The sequence below is a fragment of the Symphalangus syndactylus genome, chromosome 7 (genome assembly GCF_028878055.3).
Source record: "Symphalangus syndactylus isolate Jambi chromosome 7, NHGRI_mSymSyn1-v2.1_pri, whole genome shotgun sequence".
In the NCBI taxonomy this organism is placed as follows: Eukaryota; Metazoa; Chordata; class Mammalia; order Primates; family Hylobatidae; genus Symphalangus; species Symphalangus syndactylus.
Window position 1 is genome coordinate 87,711,784 of NC_072429.2, and position 25,137 is coordinate 87,736,920.

The window sequence follows — 25,137 nt, forward strand, 5'->3', positions numbered from 1 at the left end:
TTTTCATTAGTGTGATCAGTCACAAACTAAGTCTGTAAATAGCCAGAGGAAAAAAAACCTGGTCAGCTTATTTGATCTCCTATATGATGTATAGATTTCTCTGTAAAGAAAAAAATCCTTTACTCTATAAACCAGTCACCCAGCATATTTAACCCCTTCTAGCGAGAAAGCACTCTATTTCCCAAGGCAAATCCATTTCCCCCTCAATTCTTGATATATTGCTTATTTAAGTCTAGCATAAACAACTAGCTCTATCTCACAGGCTTTCTTTAACACATCAGTTCTCAACCCTGACAGTATATTCAATGTTGTTAGAATCAGTATAGACACTTTATAAAAATACCAATGCCTGAGCCCCATTGCCAGAAATTCTGTTTCAATTTTTCGCGGGCACAATGGTCATTTTTCAAACCTCTCTAGGTGTTTTGAATAAACAGCCATAGTTTTCAGATCCCCTTGCTTTAAGCTTTGCTGCCTATATAACCCCAAACCACACAGTGACATCACAAAGCCAAAGTACAGTCCTATATTATTCCCTATGTTGTCCTAGCTCTTTGAAGTCTGCAGAAGTACTTTTTGGAACATAATTTATTCATTAAAACAATTTTTGAGTACTTTCCATATGTCATGTGTTGAGCTATGTACTTGATATGGTATAAATATTTGTGTACCCCAAAAATTTATATGTTGAAACCCCAAGGTAATAGTATTAAGAAATGGGGCCTTTGGAAAGTTATTAGGTCATATAGGAAGAGCTCTTATAAAATGGGATAACATTTTATTAAATATTTCTTAGAGAGGCCCCTCACTTTTCCTGTCATGTGAGGACACAGTGAGAAGGTGCTATCTATGAACCAACCAGAAAACAGGACTTCGCCAGACATCAAATCTGCCAACACCTTTATGTTACACTTTTTAGCATCCCAAACTGTAAGAAATAAATTTATGTTGTTTATAAACTACTCAGTTCATATTTTGTTTACAGTAGCCCAAAAATGAACACTCATTGACAGAAATCTCCCTAATAATCTCCTCCAATACAGTTTCCCTATTCAAAACTTGTATGTGCTTTGTAAAACAAGTTCAGTTTTTTTCTACTAGGTTTGTTCCTTTTTAATCTATTCCTTCCCATTTTTACTTAACTTTATTTCAGCAATACTCCCCAAAATGCCCCTTAAATTCTTATCAGGAGAGTGGCTTTTAATCTTCCTGGAAAATGTTATGTTATTATCTATTATAAGATTAAAAATCTTATAAATGTCATCAAAAATCATGTTAATCATTCCAAAATTTGTGCTCCCTAGATAATTCCTCAGTAGTGTCCGAGACTTTAAACAGGTTACTCTTAATCAATTAAGTGGGGAAGAAATACATAAATGTTCATATAATTTCAATGTATGTAATCTTGGATCAATCCATGGCATAAAATTGAAGAAGAAATTTTAGGCAGTTATAGAAGAAATATGGGCCAAAACAATTTTTATTTCTCCTGAACTGGCTATAATTTATAAAGAGAAATAGACAGTGATCATCTCCCTGTGAAGCTCCATCCTGTTTCATAACCAGTCAAAAGTATAAGCCTTGTCAACAAAGGCAATCCTCAAGCAAAGAGCCAGAGTATTGTGCTGTCATTCAAATTTAAAATCTTAAACCATTCATCAAGAGAGCAGTGTCGGACATTTCTACCATTATTTTTCCACAGAAGCATCAATTACGACAACTACCCATGGGCAAGTGTACTTTTGTGGGAGTCTAGGAGACTAGAAGATAAGTTTTAACACACCAATGGGAAAAATCTGAGAATAAATGCATTGAAAAGGGTAGAAAAAAATAATTTTGTTTTACTCATCTCATTCCTTCCCAAAGGCAGCATAACTTAGTGCCAAAAGTAAACCCCAACAACAGAGGATGATTACTCCCACAGAGGAAAGCAATAGCACAAGAAATGAGTGCCAGGCTTCCACAGCCATGCAACATACTGCCCAAGAGACACACTTCTTTCTCATGCCATTCAGAAAATTAAGATGAGTTGCAGGGGCTGGGAGCAGAGAGGAATGGCTGCATACTCTAATAACTGCTCCACGAACTCCATCAAGAATGCTGATATAAGTCAGGCATATCTTGCCTATAGACCCCACCCAAAATGACAATGGGCACCCCAAATAACCTCACGGGAATTAAATTCCCACATAGAAGCAGCCTCTCAAGTGAGCCACTGTGGACAGTAAGTGCAAGTATCTCACACAGACAGCCAACTTGACTATGTGAGATTTCAAAAAGGCAAACAGCTGAGCAATTCAGGGCACCACTCTATAAAAAAAACAAACAAACAGGAGCTCCCTGCATCTAATCAAGCTTTGCAAGATTGAGAGAAGCACAAAATTTAATCCCTCATTTCAAGATAAAACAAGATGTATAGAGTGAGGACATCCACAGATAAAGTCTGAAAGAGCCCCAGAATCCCTAGATGGGCTGTTTGGTGAAGGTGTTTCTCTTCTGAAGCCATTCATTAGACACAAGAGGAGGTGACTGCTCTTCAACATGAAGATAGCAATGTAAAATTTCAAGGAACATGAAAAAATAAAGGAAATATAAAATCACAAAGAAAACAATAATATTCCAGTAACTGACTCTAAATAAATGAAAATTGATGGCTTGTCGGACAAAGAATTCAAAATAATTGTATTAGGGAATCTTGGCAAGCTACAAGAGAACACAGAAAAACAACTCAGTGAGATCTGAAAAAAATGCATGAAGCAAAGGAGAAGTTCAATAAAAAGACAGAAATTATAAAACAGAACCAAACAAATTCTAGAGCTAAAGAATACAACAGATGAAATGAAAAATACAATAGAGAGGATCAACAGCAGACTCGATCATCCAGAAGAAACTCTGTGTACTCAAATACAAGTCATTGTAAAATATTCAGTCAGAGGATTAAAAAAAAAAGTGAGAAGGAATGAAGGAAGCCTACGGGGTTTATTGGATACCATCAAGGGAGCTAACATTCACATTAAATGACTCTAAGAAGGAAAACAGATGGAAAAATAGGGCAGAAAACATATTTAAAGAAACAATCACTAAAAACTTCACAAGTTTGCATACAAAGACAGTCAAGTACATAAAATTCAAAATCCTCTAAGCAGTTTAAATCCAGAGAAGACTTTAACAGGATACATTATAGTCAACTGTCAAAAATCAAAGACAAATAAAGAATTTTGAAACTCTTTATTAGCAAAAGGATAGAAGCCCATCACACACAAGGGAATATCCATAAGGCTATCAGTGGATTTCCTGGCACAACTCTGCAGGCCAAAACAGATTGGGATGATATACCAAAGTGCTGAAAAGCAAAAACTTGTCAACCAAAATTACTGTATCCAGAAAATCTATCTTTCAGAAATGAAACAGAAATAAAGACTTTCCCAAACAAACAAAGGATAAAAGAGTTCATCATCCCTCAACTTCTTTTACAAGAAATGGTAAAGGGAGTTCTTCAAGTTGAAATAAAAGGAAGCTAATTAGTAACATGAAAACAAATGAAAATATAAAACTCGTTGCTAAAGGCAAGTGTATTGTAAAATTCAACATACTTTAATACCATAATAGTGGTGTATAAGTCACCTATAGCTCTAGCACAAAGGTTAATAAAATTAAAAATAACTGTAGCCACAATAATCTCTTAATGAACGCACAATATAAAAATAACTAAATCAGAACATCAAAAGCATGAAATGAAAGAGGGAAGTAAAAGCATATAGTATAATTTCGGTCTGTGTCCCCACACAAATCTCATGTTTAATTGCAATCCCGAGTGTTGGAGGTGGGGCCTGGTGGGTGGTGATTGGTTCATAGGGGTGTTTTCTGTGAATATTGTACACCATTCCTTTGGTGTTGTTCTCGTGATACTGAGTAAGTGAGTTCTCACGAGATTTGGTCATTTAAAAGTGTGTGGTATCTCCCCTTGCTTATCTCTCTCCTGTGCCTACTCCAGCAATGCAATGTGTGTGCTTCCCCTTTGCCTTCCACCATTATTTTAAGTGTCTTGAGTCCCCCTTAGAAGCTGAGCCAACATCATGCTTTCTGTACAGCCTGCAGAACTGTGAGCCAATTATACCTTTTTTCTTTATAAATAACCCAGTCTTGGGTATTTCTTTATATCTGTGAGAACGGACTAATACAGTACAGTTTTGTATGCAAAGTTAGGTTACTATAAACTTAAAACAGATGGTTTTAAACTATAAAAAATTATGTAAACCTCATGGTAGCCACAAAGAAAAAAAAACTCTAAGTAGATACACAAAATATAAAGGGAAAGAAATCAAAGCATAATACTACACAAAAGTAGCAAAGCACAAAAGAAAACAGCAAGAGAGGAAGAATGAAACAAAGCAACTGCAAAACAGAAAACAATTTAACAACATGGCAATAGTAAGTTCTTACCTATCAATAATAACTTCAAATGCAAAGGATTGTATTCTTCAATCAAAGACATAGGGTGGCTAAAAGGATGAGAAATTAAGACCCAACTATACAACTATATACTGCCTATGAGAGACTAACTTCAACTTTAATGATACACATACAATGAAAGTGGAGGGACGGAAAAAGATATTTCATGCAAATGAAAGCCAAAAGAAAATGGGGTATCTATTATTTCAGAAACAATAGACTTTAAGTTAAAAACTTTCAAGAAAGACAAAGGATATCATTATACAGTAATACAGGGGTCAATTTATCAAGAGGATATAACAATTATAAGTAAATATGCAGGAAGGATAAGAACACCTAAATATATTCAACAAATATTAACAGAAATGAAAGGAGAAATAGAAATCAATACAATAAAGGTAGGAAACTTCAATACCCAACTTTTAACGATGGATAGATTATCCAGACAGAAAATCAATAAAGAAATATTGCACTTGAACTACACTTTAGACAAAATGGACCTAACAGACATATACAGAACATTTAATCCAACAGCAACAGAATACACATTCTTCTCAAATACACAGGGAGCATTCTCTGGAGTAGATAACACATTATGCCACAAAACAAGTTTCAGTGAAATTATTGAAATCATACTAAGTATCTTTTCTAACAAATTTATGGGATTCAGCTAAAGTAGTTCTAGAGAGAATTTCAAAGCAATAAATGTCAACACGACAGAAAAAGAAAGATCTCAAATAATTTATACTCGGTGAACTAAAAATAAGAATGAAGTGGCTGGGCAGTGTGTTTATTTTTATAATTCCAGCAATTTTTCAGGCTGAGGCAGACAATTGCTTGAGGCCAGGATTTTGAGACTAGTCTGAGCAACAGAGAAAGACACTGTCTCAAAAAAAAAAAAAAAAAAAAAGAAAAGAAAATAAAGAAAGAAGAAAAGAAGAGAACAAACTAAGCCCACTAAGCCCATGAATATAGATGGAAGGAAGTATAAAAAATTAAGGCAGACCTAAGTGTAACAGAAACTACTAAGACAATAGAATAGACAACAAAACCATGGGTTGGGTTTTTTAAAAGATAAAATTAACAAATCTTCAGCTACACTAAATCAAAAAGAGAGAAGCCTCAAATAAATAGAATCAGAAATGAAAAAAGAAACATTGCATCCAAAACAATACAAAGCATAAAAAGAAACTGCTATGAACAAATATATGCTAACAATTTGAATAACCTAGATAAAAGGATAAATTTCTAGACACAACTTACAAAGACAAAATCAGGAAGAATGAGTAAATATGAACAGGCCAATAACAAGTAAGGTGATTGAAACAATAATCAAAACAATTATAAAATTCATATGGGACCAAAAAAGAGCCTAAATAGCCAAAGCAATCCTAACCAAAAAGAACAAAGCTAGAGGCATCACATTACCCAACTTCAAACTATACTATAAGGGTATATATATGGTATATATGGTAACCAAAACAACATGGTACTGGCACAAAAACAGACACATAGACTCATGGAATTGAATAGAAAACTTAGAAATAAATCTGAATACTTACAACTATCTGATCTTCAACAAGGCTAACAAAAACAAGCAATAGAGAAAAGTTTCCTTATTCAATAAATGGTGCTGGGACAACTAGCTACCTATAGCAGAAGAAGGAAACTGGACCTTACAGTTCACCATATACAGAAATTTTTTCAATATGGTTTAATGATTTAAGTGTAATACATCAAACTGTAGAAATTCTAGAAGAAAACTTACGGCTTGGCAACAAATTTTTGGCTAAGCTCCCCAAAGCAATTGCAACAACAGAAAATTGACAAGTGGGACCTGCTGCTGCATGCAAAAGAAATTATCAATAGAGTAAATAGACAATCTACAGGATGGCAGAAATTTTTGCAAACTATACACCTGAAAAAGATCTAATATCCAGAATATATAAGAAACTTAAATCAACAAGCAAAGAACATTAAAATATGGGCAAAGGACATGAACAGATACTTTTCAAAAGAAGACATACAAGTGGCCAACAAACATATGAAAAAATGCTTATCATTATTAATTATTAGAGAAAGGCAAATCTAAACCACAATGTGATACCACTTCACACCAGTCAGAATGGCTACTATTAAAAGGCAAAAAAAAAAATACAGATGCTAGCGAGACTGTGGAGTTAGGGGAATGCTTATCCACTCTTGGCAGAAATTTAAATTAGTTCAGTCACTGTGGAAAACAATTTGGAGATTTCTCAAAGAACTTAAAGGTTTCATTTGACCCAGCAATCCCATTACTAGGTATATTCTCAAAGAAAAATAGATCATTATACCAAAAAGATACATGCACTCATACGTTCATTGCTGCACTATTCACAATAGCAAATACATGGAATCTACCTGGGTACATATCCATCATGGAATACTACACAACCATAAAAAAAATAGTAACATCGTATCCCCTGAAGCAACATGGATGGAGCTGGGGGCCATAATCCTAAATGAATTAATACAGGAACAGAAGGCCAAATACTTCATTTTCTCACCTATAAGTGGGAGCTAAATATTGAGAACCCAAGGACACAAACATAAGAATAATAGATGCCACAGACTACTAGGGGTGGGCAGGGAGGTTGGTGTGGGTTCAAAAACTACTTATTGAGTACTAGGCTCACTACTTGGGTGCAACAGACCCATGTAACAACATGTGCATGTACCTTCCTGTATCTAAAATGGAAGTTGAAAAAAAAATTAGCAAAGAAAAGTCCAGAACCAGATGGCTTTCTGATGCATTCTACCAAACGTATAAAAAATAATTTTTATCAAACTTTCTCAAGCTCTCTCAAAAAATTGAAGGGGAGGGAATACTTCCAGACTCATTTATGAAGACAGTATTATCCTGATACCAAAGCCAAATGAGGAGCTACACAAAAAGGAAATTACAAGGCATTATTCTTAATGAACACAGTTGAAAAAATGTTCAATAAAACATTTTCAAATTGAATTCAGCATCACATTAAAATATTCATATACTGTTATATAGTGGGATTTATTCCTGGAATGCAGGGAATAAACAAAACAATAAAAGGGATATGCCACATTAATGAAATGAAGGATAAAAATCACATAATCATCTTAATAAAAGCAGAAAAAAATTGACAAATTCAATATCCTTTCATAGAAGGAACATACTCAAACTTAACAAAGGCCAGATATGGTAACCCCACAGCTAATATAGTCAATGGTGAAATGCTGAAAGCTTTTCCTCTAAGATAGGGAGAAGACAAAGATGCCCACTCTTGCCCCTTTCATACGTAATACTGGAAGTTCCAGCCAGAGCAATTAGGCAAGAAGTATAAATAAAGGACATCCAAAAGGAAGAAGCAAAATTGCCTGTGTTTGCAGATGACATGATCTTAAATAGAGAGATGCCTAAACATTCCACCAAAAACTATTAGAACCAATGAATGAATTCAGTAAACCAATGAATTCAGTAAAGTTGAGGAAATGAAATCAACATACAAAAATCAGTTGCATTTTGATACACTAACAAAAACCTATCTGAAAAAGGAATTAGAAAACAATCCCATTTACAATTGCATCAAAAATAATAAAATACTTAATAAATTTAACAAAGGAAGTAAAAGATCTGTATGCTGAAAACTATGAAACATTGATGAGAGAAACTGAAGAAAATACAAATAAATGAAAAGATATCCCAACTTCATGGATTAGAAGAATCAATATTGTCAAAATATCCAAACTACCCAGTGTGATCTATAGATTCCATGCAACCCCTACAAAGAGTCCAATGGCATTTTTCACGTAAATAGAAAAAAAAAATCCTAAAATATGTATGAAACCACAAAAGTCCCCAAAACAATCTTGAGTAACAACAAAACTGAGGGCATAACATTTCCTGATTTCAAAGTGTATATAAAAAGTATATTTACTAAAACAGCATGGTACACAGACCAATGGAACAGAATAGAAGACATAGAAATAAATCCATGCATTTATTGTCAATTTCTTTTCAACATAGGCATCAAAAATGTACAATGGAGAAAGGATTGTCTCATAAATAAATGGTGTTGAGAAAACTAGATATCTACATGTTAAAAAAATGAAATTTGATCCCTATCTTACACTGTATACAAATAACCAACTCAAAGTGCAATAAAAACTTAAGATCTAAAACTGTAAAACTCTTAGAATAAAACATGAGAAACGTTCCATGACATTGGTTTCAGTTATATGATTTTTTTAAAAAAAAATATTTCACCAGATGCACAAGCAATAAAGGAAAAAATAGACAAGTAGTACTACATCAAACCAAAAATTTTCTGGCCAAAAAAGGAAACAATCAACAAAATTAAAATCTACAGAAAGGGAGAAATATTTGCAAAACATATATTTGATACAGGATTAGTTTCAAAAATACTTAAAGAACTCATAAAACTCAATTGTAAAAGAACAAAAACAAAAACAACACTCACAACAATCCCAAATAACCCAGCTTAAAAATGGGCCAAGGACCTGAACAGACATTTCTCCAAAGATAATATACAAATGGCAAACAGGTTATTGAAAAGGTGCTCAACAACACTAATTTGGGGAAATGCAAATTAAAGCCACAATGAGTCTTAGATACACCTTAGCCACAATGATCCTTAGAATCACCATAGAATCATCCTAAAATCACAATTTTTAGGATGGTTTCTATCAAAAATTTAAAAGGTGTTGTAGACAATGTGGAGAAAAGACAACACTTGTATACTGTTGGTGGTAATGTAAATTGGTATAGCATTATGAAAAACAGCATGGAGTTTCCTCAAAACATTGACATTGAAGAGAGAACCACCTTACCATTGAGCAATCTCACTTCTTAGTATTTAGTATTTTATTTCCAAAGGAAATAAAATCATTATCACAAAGACATATCTACATTCCCATATTCATTACAGCCTTATTCACAGTAGCCAAGATATAGAAACAACTTAAGTGCCTGTCAACAGATAAATGAATAAAGGAAATGTGTTTTATATATTTGTATATGGAATATAATATAATACATATAATAAATACAGCATAATATAGTTGAATGTTATTCATCCTTAGAAAAGAAGCAAATCCTGGCATTTATAACAACATGGATAAACCTGGAGAACATTACACTAAATGAAATAAGCCAGATACAGAAAGACAAATACTGCATGAACTCACTCATATGTGGAATCTAAAAAAGTAGAAACAGAAAGTAGAAGGGTAGCTACCTTGGGTCAGGGACAGGGGAAAATGAGGAGATGTCGGTAAATGGTTAAAAGTTTCAGTCATTACGAAACAAGTTCCTTATATTTAATGTAAAACATGGTAATTACAGTTAATAACAATGTACTGCATAATTGAAATTTGCTGAAAGTGTATCTTCAGTATTTTCACAACACACACAAAAAGATAACTATGTTAGCTGATGTTTATGTACATCAGCCTGGTTGTGCTCATCATTTCACTATATACATTTATATAGATATAGCAAAACATTGCAATATATACCACATATATAAAATTTTTGTTTGTCATTTATACCTCAATAAAGCTTAAAAACTTAAAGTATTCACCCATTATTGATTATGAAGTTATCTCAACATTTTTAATAAAAAGACATAAAACATAATATATGAATTCATCTCACAATAAAGATAAGAATTATTTTATGGTTGTTTTATTTATGTATTTGTATACATACACATAAGATGTATTTGTGTACATTCCAAGTGATGATATGAAAATTTTATTTTTTTAATGTGGGTTTCAGTTTTAAACATTTGGAAGCCAGTGTTTTACCTCATTGAATCATTACAAGAACACTGTAATAGAGATATTATTCCAATTTTGCAAATGAGAAAACTCAGATTTTTAAAAAATCAACTCAGCTTCTTCTGGGTTCTTCTTTGAGAAGTAGAGAAATTGGCATTTGAATTCAGGTAAAATGACTCCAAAGTCCATATTACATTCACTGTCCCATATTCTTCTATATTCTACAATTATATTCTGACAAATTTTAAACTGTACGATATATGTGAAGTCTAAGTAAATTTTTCTTGTCAGAAATTGTTGCTTGTAAATTTGTCTTTGTAACACCAGTTGACAACATATCAATAAAGCAGTCCTACATTTTAAGAACATTCAGTATAAGAAAATCAGGTATCATGGAACAAGTATATTAGATGGCTATTTCTCTTTTGAAATGTATATGCTATTTGATGGAGTATATAAATGGGCATCCCAAAATAATTCAAATTAGAAAAGCTGAGTCATCGTGGACTCTAAGTATACATATGTTACCACCAATATCATATGAATTACTATGAGGCATTTAAATCTATATTCAATTTTGCTCAAGGTATATTTATGTGACACTCAGGGTTAATATTAAGTCATATCATTATCAAAAATTCAAAAGGTAACAAGTGTTGGAGAGGATATGGGAAAAATTAATTTTAATTTAATTTAAATCTTTAATTTAATTAATTAAAATTTAATTTTATTTAATTCATTAATTTAATTAATTACAATTCAATTATATTAAAATCTTTAATTTAATTAATTACAATGTAATTTAATTAAAATTTTAATTTAATGTTAGCCAGGTTTAATATTAAAAACAGAAAAGGCATGGGGCTGAAATAGCTTTAGCACATTGAAAATAATTATCATACCTAGGCACATATAACTATTTAAAAAAGAAACTGATCCTTGGAGATGCTACTGCCTTCAAGTATTTTTGAGATAAGGTCTTTGATATAGATTGGATATTTGTCCCCTCCATATTTCATGTTGAAATTTGATCCCCAACGTTTTAATGGGGCCTGGTGGGAGGTGTTTGGGTTCTGAGGGCAGATCTCTCATGAATGGCTTGGTGCCAGTAAAGAGTGAATTCTTACTCTTAATTCTCATGAGATCTGGTTTGTAAAGAGTCTGGTACCTCCCTCCCCACTCTGTTTCCTCCTCTTTAGCCATGTAATAGCTGGTCCCATTCACCCTCTTCCATGAGTGGAAGCTTCCTGCAGTCCTTACCAGAAGTAGATGCTGGTGCCATCTTCCTATACAGTCTGCAGAACCACTAGACAAATAAATATCTTGTCTTTATGAATTACCCACCCTCAAGCATTCCTTTATAGCAACAAAGAATGAACTAAGACAGTCTGGAAAATAAGATTATTACTTAAACAGTGAAAAGTGTACTATCTGTAATGAAGTCACAGTCCTCAACAACTTCTGTTTTCAGTGCAGTAATTATGTGAAAACCATGTTCAGAGTAGAGAATAGCATGATGATATAGAATTCTGTCACACTATCACAAAAGTCTTGGTACTTCTGGTAAACATGAGTGCGCAATTCTATAAAGGCAAATCCATCACACTAGTTAAAAAAGGACTCTCTCTCTCATATGTATATATTAGAGATATATGAGATATATATTATATATGATAGATATTAATATATATATGAAATTTGTATATATATATGAAATGTATATAATATCACAGATAGCTAAATGCTGAGACTTCTGTGATAACCCAAGCCCAGTACATGATCATCAAATAGCTTATATTTTATAGCCTAACACTGCCTAAATAGCTATGGCAGAAAATGGCAGATAAGTATTGATTCTTCCTTTTCCTGAGCATACACTTTTTATGACATTTCTCAGTCTTTCTGGAGTTAGGTGGAGCTATGTGATTGAGTTCTGGCAAATACAGTTTTGGCAGAAGTGCTAGTTGCCAGATCTGGCCTCTAAACTTTGCATGAGCCTACCCTAATGCAAATGTCAAAGTAATCAGCTTCAGTTATAAATGATCTAGGTCTGCTAGCTACATCTAATATTAAATACTAACATCAAGCTATGAATATTCTACACAAGTAGCATTTACCTTATTTCCATTTGCCTCAAAGTATGTGTAGTGAAAACAAATAGCAGGAGTTATTTTTAGTGCTCCACATCACACCAAAAACACAGAGAGAGTTGGTCGAGTGGAGTGAAGAGCTTCTGCCTATTTGCATACTAAATTCCTCCTTCAGGCCTCCCCTCGCAATGGCCTCGGTCTTTCCTTCAGGATATTTTACTCTTGTACATACCCCTTATATATCCCCAATTTCAGAGCAAGTGTCCCTGGGTAACCTCTAAAATGTGGTGGCTGAGATAGCAAGGATGAACACTCGCTGCCAACTTACACTCTATTTTCACGAGGAAATCACATATTTCATTAGGCAGAATATTACACATCATGAATAACTGTTCTATTCTGATTATTGAAGCTAAGAGTGCTGCTGTGTGTCTTGTGGCTGATCCCAAATTAGAACATGAAAGCTGAAATTAAAAAAAAAAATGTGAACTACCTTAGCATTTTTTTCCAAAGCTACATCAATAGAAGATGCCCTTTTGTAGCAGTTGAAAATGAGTATTTATTTTTGCAAGGAATTTCAGGTGAGAAAAAAATATATTTTTTCTTTCCTAAGAAGTAACAAATATGATTCCTCTTTGGCAAGAATTTTAGAGAGAGCATTTTTTTAGTTTAATTGTCCTAGTCTGCATATCGGTTGCACAGAGCACAAAATAACAGCAGTTGTAGAATCATCTGTTCCTTCACGGATTTTATGTAAGATTCTTTTCTCCTATATTAGTGCATGTAGAGGGTTGTGGGGTATGGAGTGTGAATCATACCAAGGGGGGAAAATAAAAATTGCTATGATGAAAAAAGTAAGAATATACATAAGATGGCTTTCATACGTTCCATTTTGCCCCATTCAGGCAACCATAAGAGGTAACTGGCAAAAGAGAAAAAGGAGACTTTCAATGCCTAGGCTTTGTCACATTGTACAGAGAAGCAACACTATTTTTCTCCTTGCCTTCCAGTTTTTCCATGGGGAACAATCAGTTTTCTGCAAGAGTACTTTGACATTATTTTTTGAAAAATCTCTCGAGCATTATTAAAACAGGTCACATAGATCAAGAAGAAAACACCTGGAAATTGCCGGATGCAGTAAGTCGTTCATGATATTTTCCTTGTATTTTTAATGGAACAGGAAACTATGACAGCACAGACTCGGAGAAACGGCCCAGGCATTAAAGAGGTTAGAAGATTTAAGAACCCTTGAAATCCTCTTAAATAAGAAATTGTCAAAATTTCTCTCAGAATCTGCCTCATTAAAGTCAAAATTTAACTTCTGTTATCTGTAAAGACAACATTATAAATATTTTTGACCTAAAGTAGCTCATGCTAAGATTAATATCTTTATAATAAAGATTAAATATTAGGGTAAAATATGCACATCTCCTCTCCTCACTTCTCATGAGTGATGCCCTATAGGGAGAGTAGAGAGCAGAATGGACTAATGCATAAATGGCTAACAGTTTCTTCTTGCAGCCCACTAGTGGGTGGATAGTGAGTGCCTGGATTACCACGTATAGAGGGATTTCTAAAATTTTGCCAGGTTTGGAGGGCAGTGATGAATAATTATTGATGTTCCCATGACCAAGAAATGTAAGTGGCAGCAGGCAAGTAATATTCAGTGCCTGGCATGTCTGGGCTCATAAAGTTAACACACTGAAGATGCACAGTTATATAGGTTGTGATGGGGTGATATGTAGATTTGGGTGAAACCACACTAGGTCTGGTTTTCCTTGTCATTCAAAGCTTGAAAGCCACCTTAGAGACAAAGCTTCTTATGAATACCTTATAGCTGGGAACAGGTCTGTCATAGCTCTTTGAGCATGAAAGGGCTACGTTGATCATTCCTCATCTCATCTCTAGGTCCTCATGGCATCCTGTATCAATATTCAGTATCACAAAATAATGAGTTATTTTTATTTATATATACACAGATTTATATCGTGCATTTACTTATCTCTTTTAATTCAACATTTTTGTTAATATTGTATCAAAATAATCAGTATGTCACACAAAGAGGAACATTTTGAAAATAAAAGGATTTAATATTAATAATTATATGAGACAACTGGTATAAACCAGAACTTTCCTGGAAGATTGAACCATTAGTCACCCTAAATGCAGTTCCAACTTGTAAACTAAATCAATAGCTCCAATTTAGTAAAATGTTCTGACAAAAAAAATAAATTTAAAAAATCTGTCAATATTATGACTCAAAACAGCACAATATTAGATAACAAGATAGACATCAGTACAAAAGTAAAATTAGAATCTCTAAGTGTTTTTGAAAAGTGAATTCTTAACGTTTGCATTTTTAAAGCAGTGAAAAAATGTGAATAGAAAAAACAAGCTACTAATATTCCTAATTGATTTACTGTATAATATCCTAACTGGAATCTTTTCTTTTTCTCTTGCTCTGTATAATCAATTTTTTACTGAGCAAACAGAGTAATCTTTTCTTTTTGTTTATCAGATCGTGTTATTCCTGTGCCCATAGACCTTTAATTTACTTTCTCATTGCAGTTGGAATAAAATTTAACATCTTATCATGGTCTGTACGTATCTAGTAGACTCTACACACTTCTCCAATTTCATTCCTCACTGCTGTCTTCCCCACTCTCTGCTATTCGGCCACCTTGGATCACTGAGTATTCTCAGTGTCAAACAAATAATTTTCAAAATCAGGGCCTTGGCATTTGCTGTGTGCCTTGCCTGGAATATTCTTCCCTGGTTCTTTCTTATCTTTCGAGTCTTAGCTGAGATTTGAACTCAACTACCAAATCTCCTAAAAGCTTGGACTAACTACCTTAATTAAAGTAATTTCCTTCTTCCAGTTTTTCTGTTTGTTTCTTTCTTGTCATAATTCAACATTATTTTTGTTACTTCATTTATTATTTATATTTCATTATTGAGTATCTAGTATGTGCCAAGCACTTTCAAATAGACCATGTTCCCATCTAAAAGAATTGTCAGGGGCTCTAAACTCCTAAAAGCTTGGGCTAACTACCTTAACTAAAGCGATTTCCTTCTTCCAGTTTTTCTGTTTGTTTCTTTCTTACCATAATTCAACATTATTTTTGTTACTTCATTTATTATTTATATTTAATTATTGAGCATCTAATATGTGCCAAGCACTATTAAATAGACCATGTTCCCATCTGAAAGAATTGTCAGGGGCAGGACAGGGTCATGACTGTAATCCCAGCACTTTGGGAGGCCAAGGCAGGAGAATCGCTTGAGCTCATGTGTTCAAGAACAGCCTAAGCAGCAAAGTGAGACCCCTGTATCTGTTTTTAAAAAAAGAAAATAAACAAGAATTGTCAGAAATTCAATGCAGAAATTGCAGTTGAATTGACATCTGGAGAATGACAAAATAATGTAATGTGGAAATACGCATAGAAGAACATTCCAGACAGAAGAAAAGGCAAGAGCAATGGCTTTGACATGGAATGAGAAAGTGGGTGTATCTATTTCACTGTAAATAAAGATGTATAGGAAAGGAGGTCAGATAGATGGGAAACTGAGTACAGTAAGTCCTTTCTTAACATCATTGATGGGTTCTTGGAAACTGTAACTTTAAGTGAAATAATGTATAACAAAATGATTTTTTTTCCTCACAACAAAAGGATATTTAACAAAACGTTATTTGAGGACATGCTGTATGTCATTTCATGTAAAGCAGCAGTTTCAAAGAACCTATCAATGGCATTAAGTGAGGACTTATCTATACATATTGCCTTGAATTCCACTGAAAAGTTTTTAAATTTAAGTTGAATCAAAATGGGAAGCAATTACAGAGTTACAAATAGGGAGGAAACACAGTCTAATTTGTACTTCTAAAAGATTATTTAGTCTGTTCTATCAGAGTAGAATATTAGAGTAAAAGTAAAAGCAAGGAGAGTAATTTGGAGGTTTTACCAAGGTCCAAATGACCTAAGGTGGTAATGATACAAATGGAGAAAAATCAACAAATCTGTTTATTTCAGAGAGTACCAACCTGAAATGCTGACAAATTGGCTGATGAATTGGCTGCACAGGGAACATTTTTACCTCCTTTACTAACATATCCTCAGCATGCAACAGCATGCCTGGACAACAGTACTCTATGGCGTTAAAAGTAGAGAAGAGAAGGAAAATACTCAGACATCATTCAAAGTCATACTCCTTGTAGCAAAGACAAGGATGATTCACACTATTGTGAAGAAACATGTAAAATAAATCTGAAAGTATTTATCAAATATTATCCATGGGGAGAAGGCAGGATGAGCCACTGGCAACTTTCCTTCATCATATAACAGAGCTGCATAGTCATATAATGTCAATGTCATATTACATGAGAAAGCAGTGTCTCTTCAAAAGTAAGGAATGACTAATGTGCATCATGTGAATAGATGTGGGCATGTGTATTCTTCATGTATCCTTGTTGACTTAATTTTATGAGATACAACTGAGGCTGAAAAAAATGGAATTAGTTTGGTTCTGAGGGAGTATCCATTATATAGGAGCAAGGAATCATATTCATACACAAATAAGGGAAGCTACTCGTGTAGCCCAATACCCATTTGATTTGTTCATTGTCAACAGTGTCCCACATAAGCCAATTCAGTATTGAAGGAAATAATAAAAATGATATGACCATGCTCACTGAGTACATGACCTTTTTTTGTAACATGACATGCTGGCTGCCAGGGGGAAAGATGCTCATATGACTTTATGAAATGTGAAATGAGATTTAAAAAAACATTTTTTAAACCCACATCTATAATTTCAAGTGCTTGTTCAAGTGACATATCTAAGTGATATACTCAGAATCTTAAGTGCTCTAAATATGCTTCCTCAGCACTAAAATACCACAAGGTTTAATGCTTTGAATAAAGTACCAGGATTTTTGAAACACCACCAAACCATGAGACAAAATTCCCATAAATACTTTCCTCTACTTGTTAAGAAAAAAAATTCAGTGAAGTACAACTCTAGGGCATATTTACAAAACACATCCTACTGCTATTACAAAACATGTAGAAATACTTACGACCTTAACTGCCATCAAAGATTGGATTAGGAACAATTCACACCTAGCTCCTCAGTTGTAAATTCAACTTTCTAGCTTTAGAGCATGATATACTTGTTTGACTTTCATTTGATGAATTGGTGAAAGAAGTCCCATGAGACAACTCTCCATAATTTCTGGCTAATTCTCTCATCTGAATACTAGAGCTATTTAAAGAGTTTTCAGATTATTGTTACATGATAATGAATAATGTGAGTGGAGGTTTTAAACAAAATGTAGTAATAGAAGTCAGTTAGTCGTTAAACTGACCTACAGTTCAAGTTAACCATTACTGAGACTGAAACATTCTTTGGAGATACAGTACAAATAATCTCTCACCAGTCACTTATAAAACTAATGGTAATAACAATAATTTTATTAATAATGTATTTCATTTTTACTTTAAAAACTGTAATATAGCTATATAATTTTCCTAGGAATGTGTTACAAATATTCATTAGGTACCAAACTGTGCAAAATTTGAGAATCTCATAAATGAAAAATGCAAAAACCGAAACCAGGAAATCTTGAGTTCAAATTTCAGCTCTGTAACTTACTTTTGTAATTTCTGACATATCTCTTTCTGTTCCTCGGTTTCTTCATCCATAGTATAGAAATAATATCAATTATGCTTAAAGGCAGTTAAAATATGAGAAATTATATATTTATTATACTTAATGTAGCTTCAATGCATACAGCAAACCTTCAGGAATAGGTATTTATGAGATTAGTATTAGGTATTATTAAATTTATAATTTCACTTATACCTGGAGGACAGGAGTTCCTTCTTGGTCTAGTTTCTTCGTACAACTTCCTGCCCTGCAGTTTTAGTTCTTAATATATATGATACAAATAGAGGAATACATATGTGGCAAGATTTTATCTACAAGTAGCAATGACAGTCTCTTTCTATTTCCCAAATTCTTTTTCTGTTATAATTTTACCATGAGGGGCATTGACCCTCTACCCTAAGTCCACATGAAAGCAAAAAATAAAAGGTTAAGGAAAAAGTCAGTTTGTTCACTAGAGGAACCTTCTTTTATGGGAGACATGCTTCCAGTGCCTATTACCCGACAATCTTGTATTCCACCTACAAGACCCTAGATAAGATAGCGCCCAGAAGAATGGAAGAAAAGATAACTCATTTATTAATTCAACTACAGTTTTTTGCATCTACTATATACCTGGAACTTTTTTAAAACCTAAAGGATAAAGCCATAAAGAAAGCAAATAAAAATCACTGCCCTGTTAAGTTTGTACTGAAATGCAGGAAGGAAATTTCAACAAGCCATTGCAGAATGTGGACGCACAAGGAAAAATCCAAGTAGGAAGAAAACCCTCTTAATCCAAAGAAACAGAAACCAGAGTGGTAGGGACTCTGAGGATGGTGTGGACTCCATGATGAATTCTCTTGTAGACCACCTGCTCTGGAACAGTCCTGAGTATTTGCAAGCCTACTGAACCAAAGACAGGGAATTGAAACTCTCTATGTGAACATTAATGAAGAGAAATGAGAAAAACTAGTGGGAGAATTTCTTTAGGAGTGAGACAATGGGGGACCCACCACAACTGCTGCAATCTCACTGATAAGATGAGAACATATTATTCCTTGCCACTCTTCTTCCACTCTATTCTTTCTCAAAACATAAAAAATGAAGAAATATGGTTGTTCAATGACTAGAGACTTCCCCTTCAAGATCAATATACATAGTTGGTTTTATTCCTTATTAAAGTAATAAAATGGAATATTGGCTTTTTATCATGGTCGTTAAAGGTGCAATTTGTGACATTTTTCAGGAAGAAGCTGAAATCCTGGATCTACCGCTTACTAACATGTTTTTAGCACATTAAAAAATATTTCTGAGTCTCAGTGTCCTCATTGATAAAATGGGGTAATAATATCTATTTCAAAGGATAGTAAAAGGAAAATATTTGAAAGTAGTTATAATCATTACTCATATAGATATATAAAGTAAAAATATGTTAAATATTTTATTTAACTCATTAGTGAAAGAACAATTTAGATGTTATAACTATGTCAAAGAAAAATTTAAAAACCAGATATACAGACACATCAGACACATTTGCAAATAGATGAAAATGTGTCTATGCAATTGCTAATGACATTCTACTAGATATGGCTACTTTGCATATCTATGGGCAAGAGTGATTTTCATTATTATTTATTTTTTAAAACTTATAAAATTGTCAAAAAATGAAAGGTAGAGACAAACCTAATGAATGACCTTGGCTAGTCAGTCAACCATCTTCTTTTGCTCGTATCAAAATTTCTCAAAATTTTTTCCTGACAAAGTCATTTTGAGTATTAACTAGGTTATATGTATATAAATTACTAAGCACAGTGACTAGAAAATAGAAAGTACTTCCAAAATGTTGAATCTTGAAGTTGCTGTGAGTCTTAAAAATTGCTAACTTGAAACATATAAAATTGCAAATATTAGAGTATTTTCAACCCATTAAAATAGTTATATGTTTCAAATTAATATAACAATTATGGTTACTTAGCATCAAGAAAAATTGTTCTAAAGTCATTAAAAGTGTTCAAGAATATAAAACTGTATCTGTTTGAAAAGAATGTTTCTAGAACTAAGAGACTTAAATATTTCTATTTTTGATGAACTGATTGCTATTCTTGTAGGTTCTGAAGAAGTCGGATTTTGCAGACTTTACCAGGTAAAGGCATACTAGTTAAAACTTTAGGGAACCATTTACCAACGTGCTAAGCCACAATATATTTCCCAGGTTAAATCATGTTAGAAGATACTAAATAAAAAAGAGCTTATTTTATGTTATAGTATCTCAGAGATTTAACAATCACAAAAGGGATTTTCTGCATTTTAAACATTTTTTTGAACATGACCTTTATTCGTGAAGTATTTTCTCTATTGTTCCAAGGAATGCTGCTTGGGAAAGCAACTACAAGCCTTTGGCTACACACCTCTGAATGGTCTCTCACTCTAGGTAACACAACTAATTCAAATGCAATGTTAGGAGAGTTGTTTTTGCCTAGATGAAATAAGACCTTTACAATCATGCTTTTCTATGGCCTTGAAAATGATGAGCCCTACTGTCAAAGTACATCCAGAGTTGGATCATATGTCCAAAACTCCTACTCTATCTAAACCACTAGGAAATCTTCTTGCATCCTATCAGGGTCTCAATCTTTCCTCTGCGATTCCATTTGTGCCTTCAAACAATCTACAATCTTTATACAACAGCAGGACTGATACTCTTTAAAATTTGGGTCAGATTATGTCACTTTTCCATTCAAAACTCTCTGGTGTCTCCCAGTGCACTTCAAATAGAACCCAACTCTTCCCATTAAATAAAAGATCCTGCCTGATCTGACTCCAGCTATGTCTCTGACCTCCACACCTGCTCTTTCCAGTCACACTGGCCTCCCTGCATGCTTCTGCCCCAGAGATTTTGTTCTACTCTTTCCTCTGCCTGATAATCACAGGATTATTCTCATCTTAGAAAGGTCTTCCTGTAGCTAATATTTTACCTACTACCCTACCTAAAATAGTTCCTGTACTTTCTACCTATTGACCTTCATTTATCTTTATTTATGGTTGACATCTGACATTTTTTTTTTAATATCCACTTGTCTATTTTATCCCCCTGTGAAATGTATGTGTTTGAATTTAATTTGTTATGATTTCTCCTAATTTGGTCTTGAGAACTTTCTGTTGTGAGTGGCCATAAGCCAGTATAGCCACTCTCTAGGGGACCCCTCTCTGGGAGAAAGTAATGATCAAGTGTGTTTGTCAGTTGGAACACAGTGAAGAGAAATCTGAAATCATGAAACAGAAGAAATGTATTACTCACAGATCCAGAGAGGTTAGGGATACTTATGCAAGGATGACAGAAAGCCCAAAGGTGGAATAATGCTCACCCAGACGGTGACAAGTAAGAAAAAGGGTACTATGCCTTTATCCTGGGCCATGAGCATTAATCCTCAAGCTTCAGATGGGCTAGTTTAAAGAAAGGACTTAATTTGCATTTCCCTGATGATTAGTGATGTTACACATGTTTTCGTATATTTATTGTATGTTTTACTTTGAGAACTATTTGTTAAGATCATTTGCCCATTTTTTCAGATTGTTTAATTACTATTTTTTTCTGTTGCAATAGTTGCATTCATTGTATATTTTGGATATTATTCCCTTGTCAGATCAATAGTTTGCAAATGTTTTCTCCAATTCTGTAGGTTGCTTCTCCACTCTGTTGATTGTTTCCTGTGCTGTGCTGAAGCTGTTTATCTTGACATAATCCCATTGGTTCATTTTTGCTTTTGTTGCCCGTGTTTTGAGGTCTTATTCATAAATCTTTTTCAAGACAAATATCTCAAAGTATTTCTCCTGTTTTCTTCTAATAGTTTAAAAGTTTCATGTCCTATATTTAGGTCTTTAATATACTTTTAGTTGATTTTTGTATCAGGGAAATGTAAATTAAAGCCACAATGAGGTATCAACTCATTCCAGTAAAGATGGTTATTATCAAAAGAACAAAAAAGAAATAACAAGTGCTATCATGGATGTGGAGAAAAAAGAGCTCTTATATACTGGTAGTGGGAAAGTAAACTAGTAAAGCCACTTTAAGCCATGGAAGTTCATCAAAAAAACTACAAATAGAAGTATCCTATGGTCCAGCAATCTCATCACTGGGTATTTATCCAAGGGAAAGGAATCAGTATATTGAAGAAACATCTGCATCACCATATTTATTGCAGCACCATTCACAGTAGGCAAGATATGGCATCAACTCAAGTGCTCAATAACAGATGAAGGGGTTTGAAAAAAAAATGTGGTACATAAATACAATGGAATACTATTCAGCCATATAAAAGAATAAAATTCTGTCATTCATGGCAGCATGGATGAAACTGAATGACATTAATTTAAGTGAAATAAGCCAGGAACAGCAAGTTAAACACTGCATTTTGTCACTCATACCTAGAAGCTAAAAAAAAAAGTTCATCTCATAGAAGTAAAAAGTACATGAAAGGATACTATACTGGAGGCTGGGATGGTAGGGGAAAGAGGGAAGAGGGAGAGATTTGTTAAAGAATACAAAATTATAGCTAAATAGGAAGAATAAGTTCTAGTGTTCTATAGAAATATAAGATGCCTACAGTAAACAATAATATATAGCTTCAAATAGCTCAAAGGAGGATATTGAATGTTTCAAACACAAATAAATCATAAATTATGAATATGATAATTATGAATATAAAAATCTTGAGATAATGAACATGGAAATTACACTGATTTAATTACTACACATACATAAATAAAATAAAATAAACACTTAAGAAGGGAAAAGTTACTTACATGAATCTCATGTTGACCATTAGATTTTATTGCAGTCAACAGCTGTGAGTGTGTTTGGATTTGGGTCAGTGGGATGAGAAACAAGTGAGCTATATCATATAGGGAGGGGAAATTTTAACTAAGCCAAAGGTGATGGGGTACAAGTGGGTTTAAAATAACTTATGCCAAGCCTTAAGATGAATGCTGAGTCAGCAGATATATTAAACAAACTTAAGACAGTATTGTTCATGGCTAAAAATACTACTTATATTGTCTTACTCTGTATCTTCGTTTGGTGTGAAATATGTACTTAAAAAACTATGAATAAATATATGAGTGAATAAACAGAGAAAGTAAAATAGGGAAAAAAGATGAAAATGAAAAAAAACCCAAAGAATAAAATTATAAGTATCTAGATGGCTGTCAAAGAATGACACTTCCCACTTATAAACAATATATCTTTTCCTCATTGAATAATGCACTGAAGAATTGGCCACCTTGCACTTTGGTCAATAGAGACTTTGATTGATTATGTCTGTTGGAATGTGTAAAGAAGACAAGAACTCCGAGATTCCTAAAAGCAGAGTAGCCAATACTATCTTATGCTTACCAATTTTTAAACATGATATCTGAATATGGATATGGATTACAAGAAAATAGGGAAAATTAGAATTTTTATGATTAAAAGTGGAAGTCAGTGTAATACTTATTTTTTCCATGTAATATAAAATAGGATTATAAGACAAAACGTAATAAATTTCCAAATATTCGGACAGGTATAAGTGATTTCAGTGTCAGATGTTTGCAGATAATACCAAAGGTTAAAAAGTGATCATTGAATTTTTTTTTTTTAAATCTCAGTTTGTAAAACATTTATTTAAAAAATGCCTCCTTCTTCACTCTACCAGCAGAGTTTTGAATTGACTTTTCTTTTTTGACATTCTTATATTTACCGCCCATATGGTGATTGCATGTTTGACTGCTTCATCCGTCAATTTGAAGTCAAGGGTACTGAAGTAAGAAGTCATGCATAATGCTCACTGTGTACTCCCAGGCACCAAAATAGTACTACATTTATAGTATTATTCTTGGTATATATTACATATATATTCATGGTTGTTCTGTGGATGTATTAGAAACACTATGGGTCAAAGTAATTTGGTGCATTTTTTTCCAAAGCAATCTCCTAAAATTATTAACATTCAACATGACCAAAATGATTCCTAGAGTTCCATGGCAGTTGAGATGGGTATTAGTAAAAACATAAAGAATGCACATGAACAGCAGGGTTAGGGTGAGCTTCAGTGGCTTTTCTATTGATGGCATCTGGATCCCTAACTGCTTAAATTGATAAGGGTAACAAGAATAATAAACCACTACAAGTGCTAACGATTCTACTCAGATAAGGTTGGGACACTGATTATTCGGATCCATTTCACAGATAATAGACTAAAATAGAAATTTCAGAGCAGACTTATTTAAGTGAAAGGAGATGTAATATTACTCATATCAGTGAATGAGAGAGGTATTGAGCATCTATTCTGAGCTCAGCATGTCTCTAGGTGATAAGAAATATAACATTATTTGGCATGATACCTGCTTCAAAAAATGATTTGGAGGCTGAGAAAAAAGATATTAATAATAGAAAGAGTAATTAGCATTTACTGAATACCTAAATAAGCATTCTGCATTCATATGTCTTTTAATCCCTGAAGGGACCCTACTAGGTAAATATTAATATTATTCTCTTTAGAAAGATAGATAAAATAGAGTTTCATAGAATTTAAATGCTTCCTATAGTAACATAACTTATAACCAATAAAAGCAAGACTCAGTTCCTTCTAGTTCCAAAGTTCTTACTTTGAACCCCTATGTCATATTGCTTCTCTGGAGAGTAATAGACTTACTGCATCTTGCAATGCACTTATAGTTTTTTATCCTGGAGACACTCATAAGTTTCCATTCATTTTTAACCCACCTCACATAGTTGTAATGATATGACTAAATAAAGTAATTTACAGAAGTGTCCTAACACAGAGATATTCATTAAAAATGTTAGTCCCATTTCACTGTTCCTTCAAGAAGCTTAAAATCTTGTTAATTATGATAGATTCATAATATTGTGGCAGAAAAATGAAACAAAGCAGCAGTCACTAGTGTGAGAGAAGGTCGATATTCACTAGGCAATCCAGGAAAAGGTGAGACTCACTGCAGATTACAAAGGATGAGAAGGGGCTACATAAATGAAAGAAGGACAGAGGAGCCAGGTAAAAGAATAGTCCACAGAAGAGAAGTCTGGAAATCATGACTCTACTTAACAATGACTGAAATTGTACTGGATTTTCATATT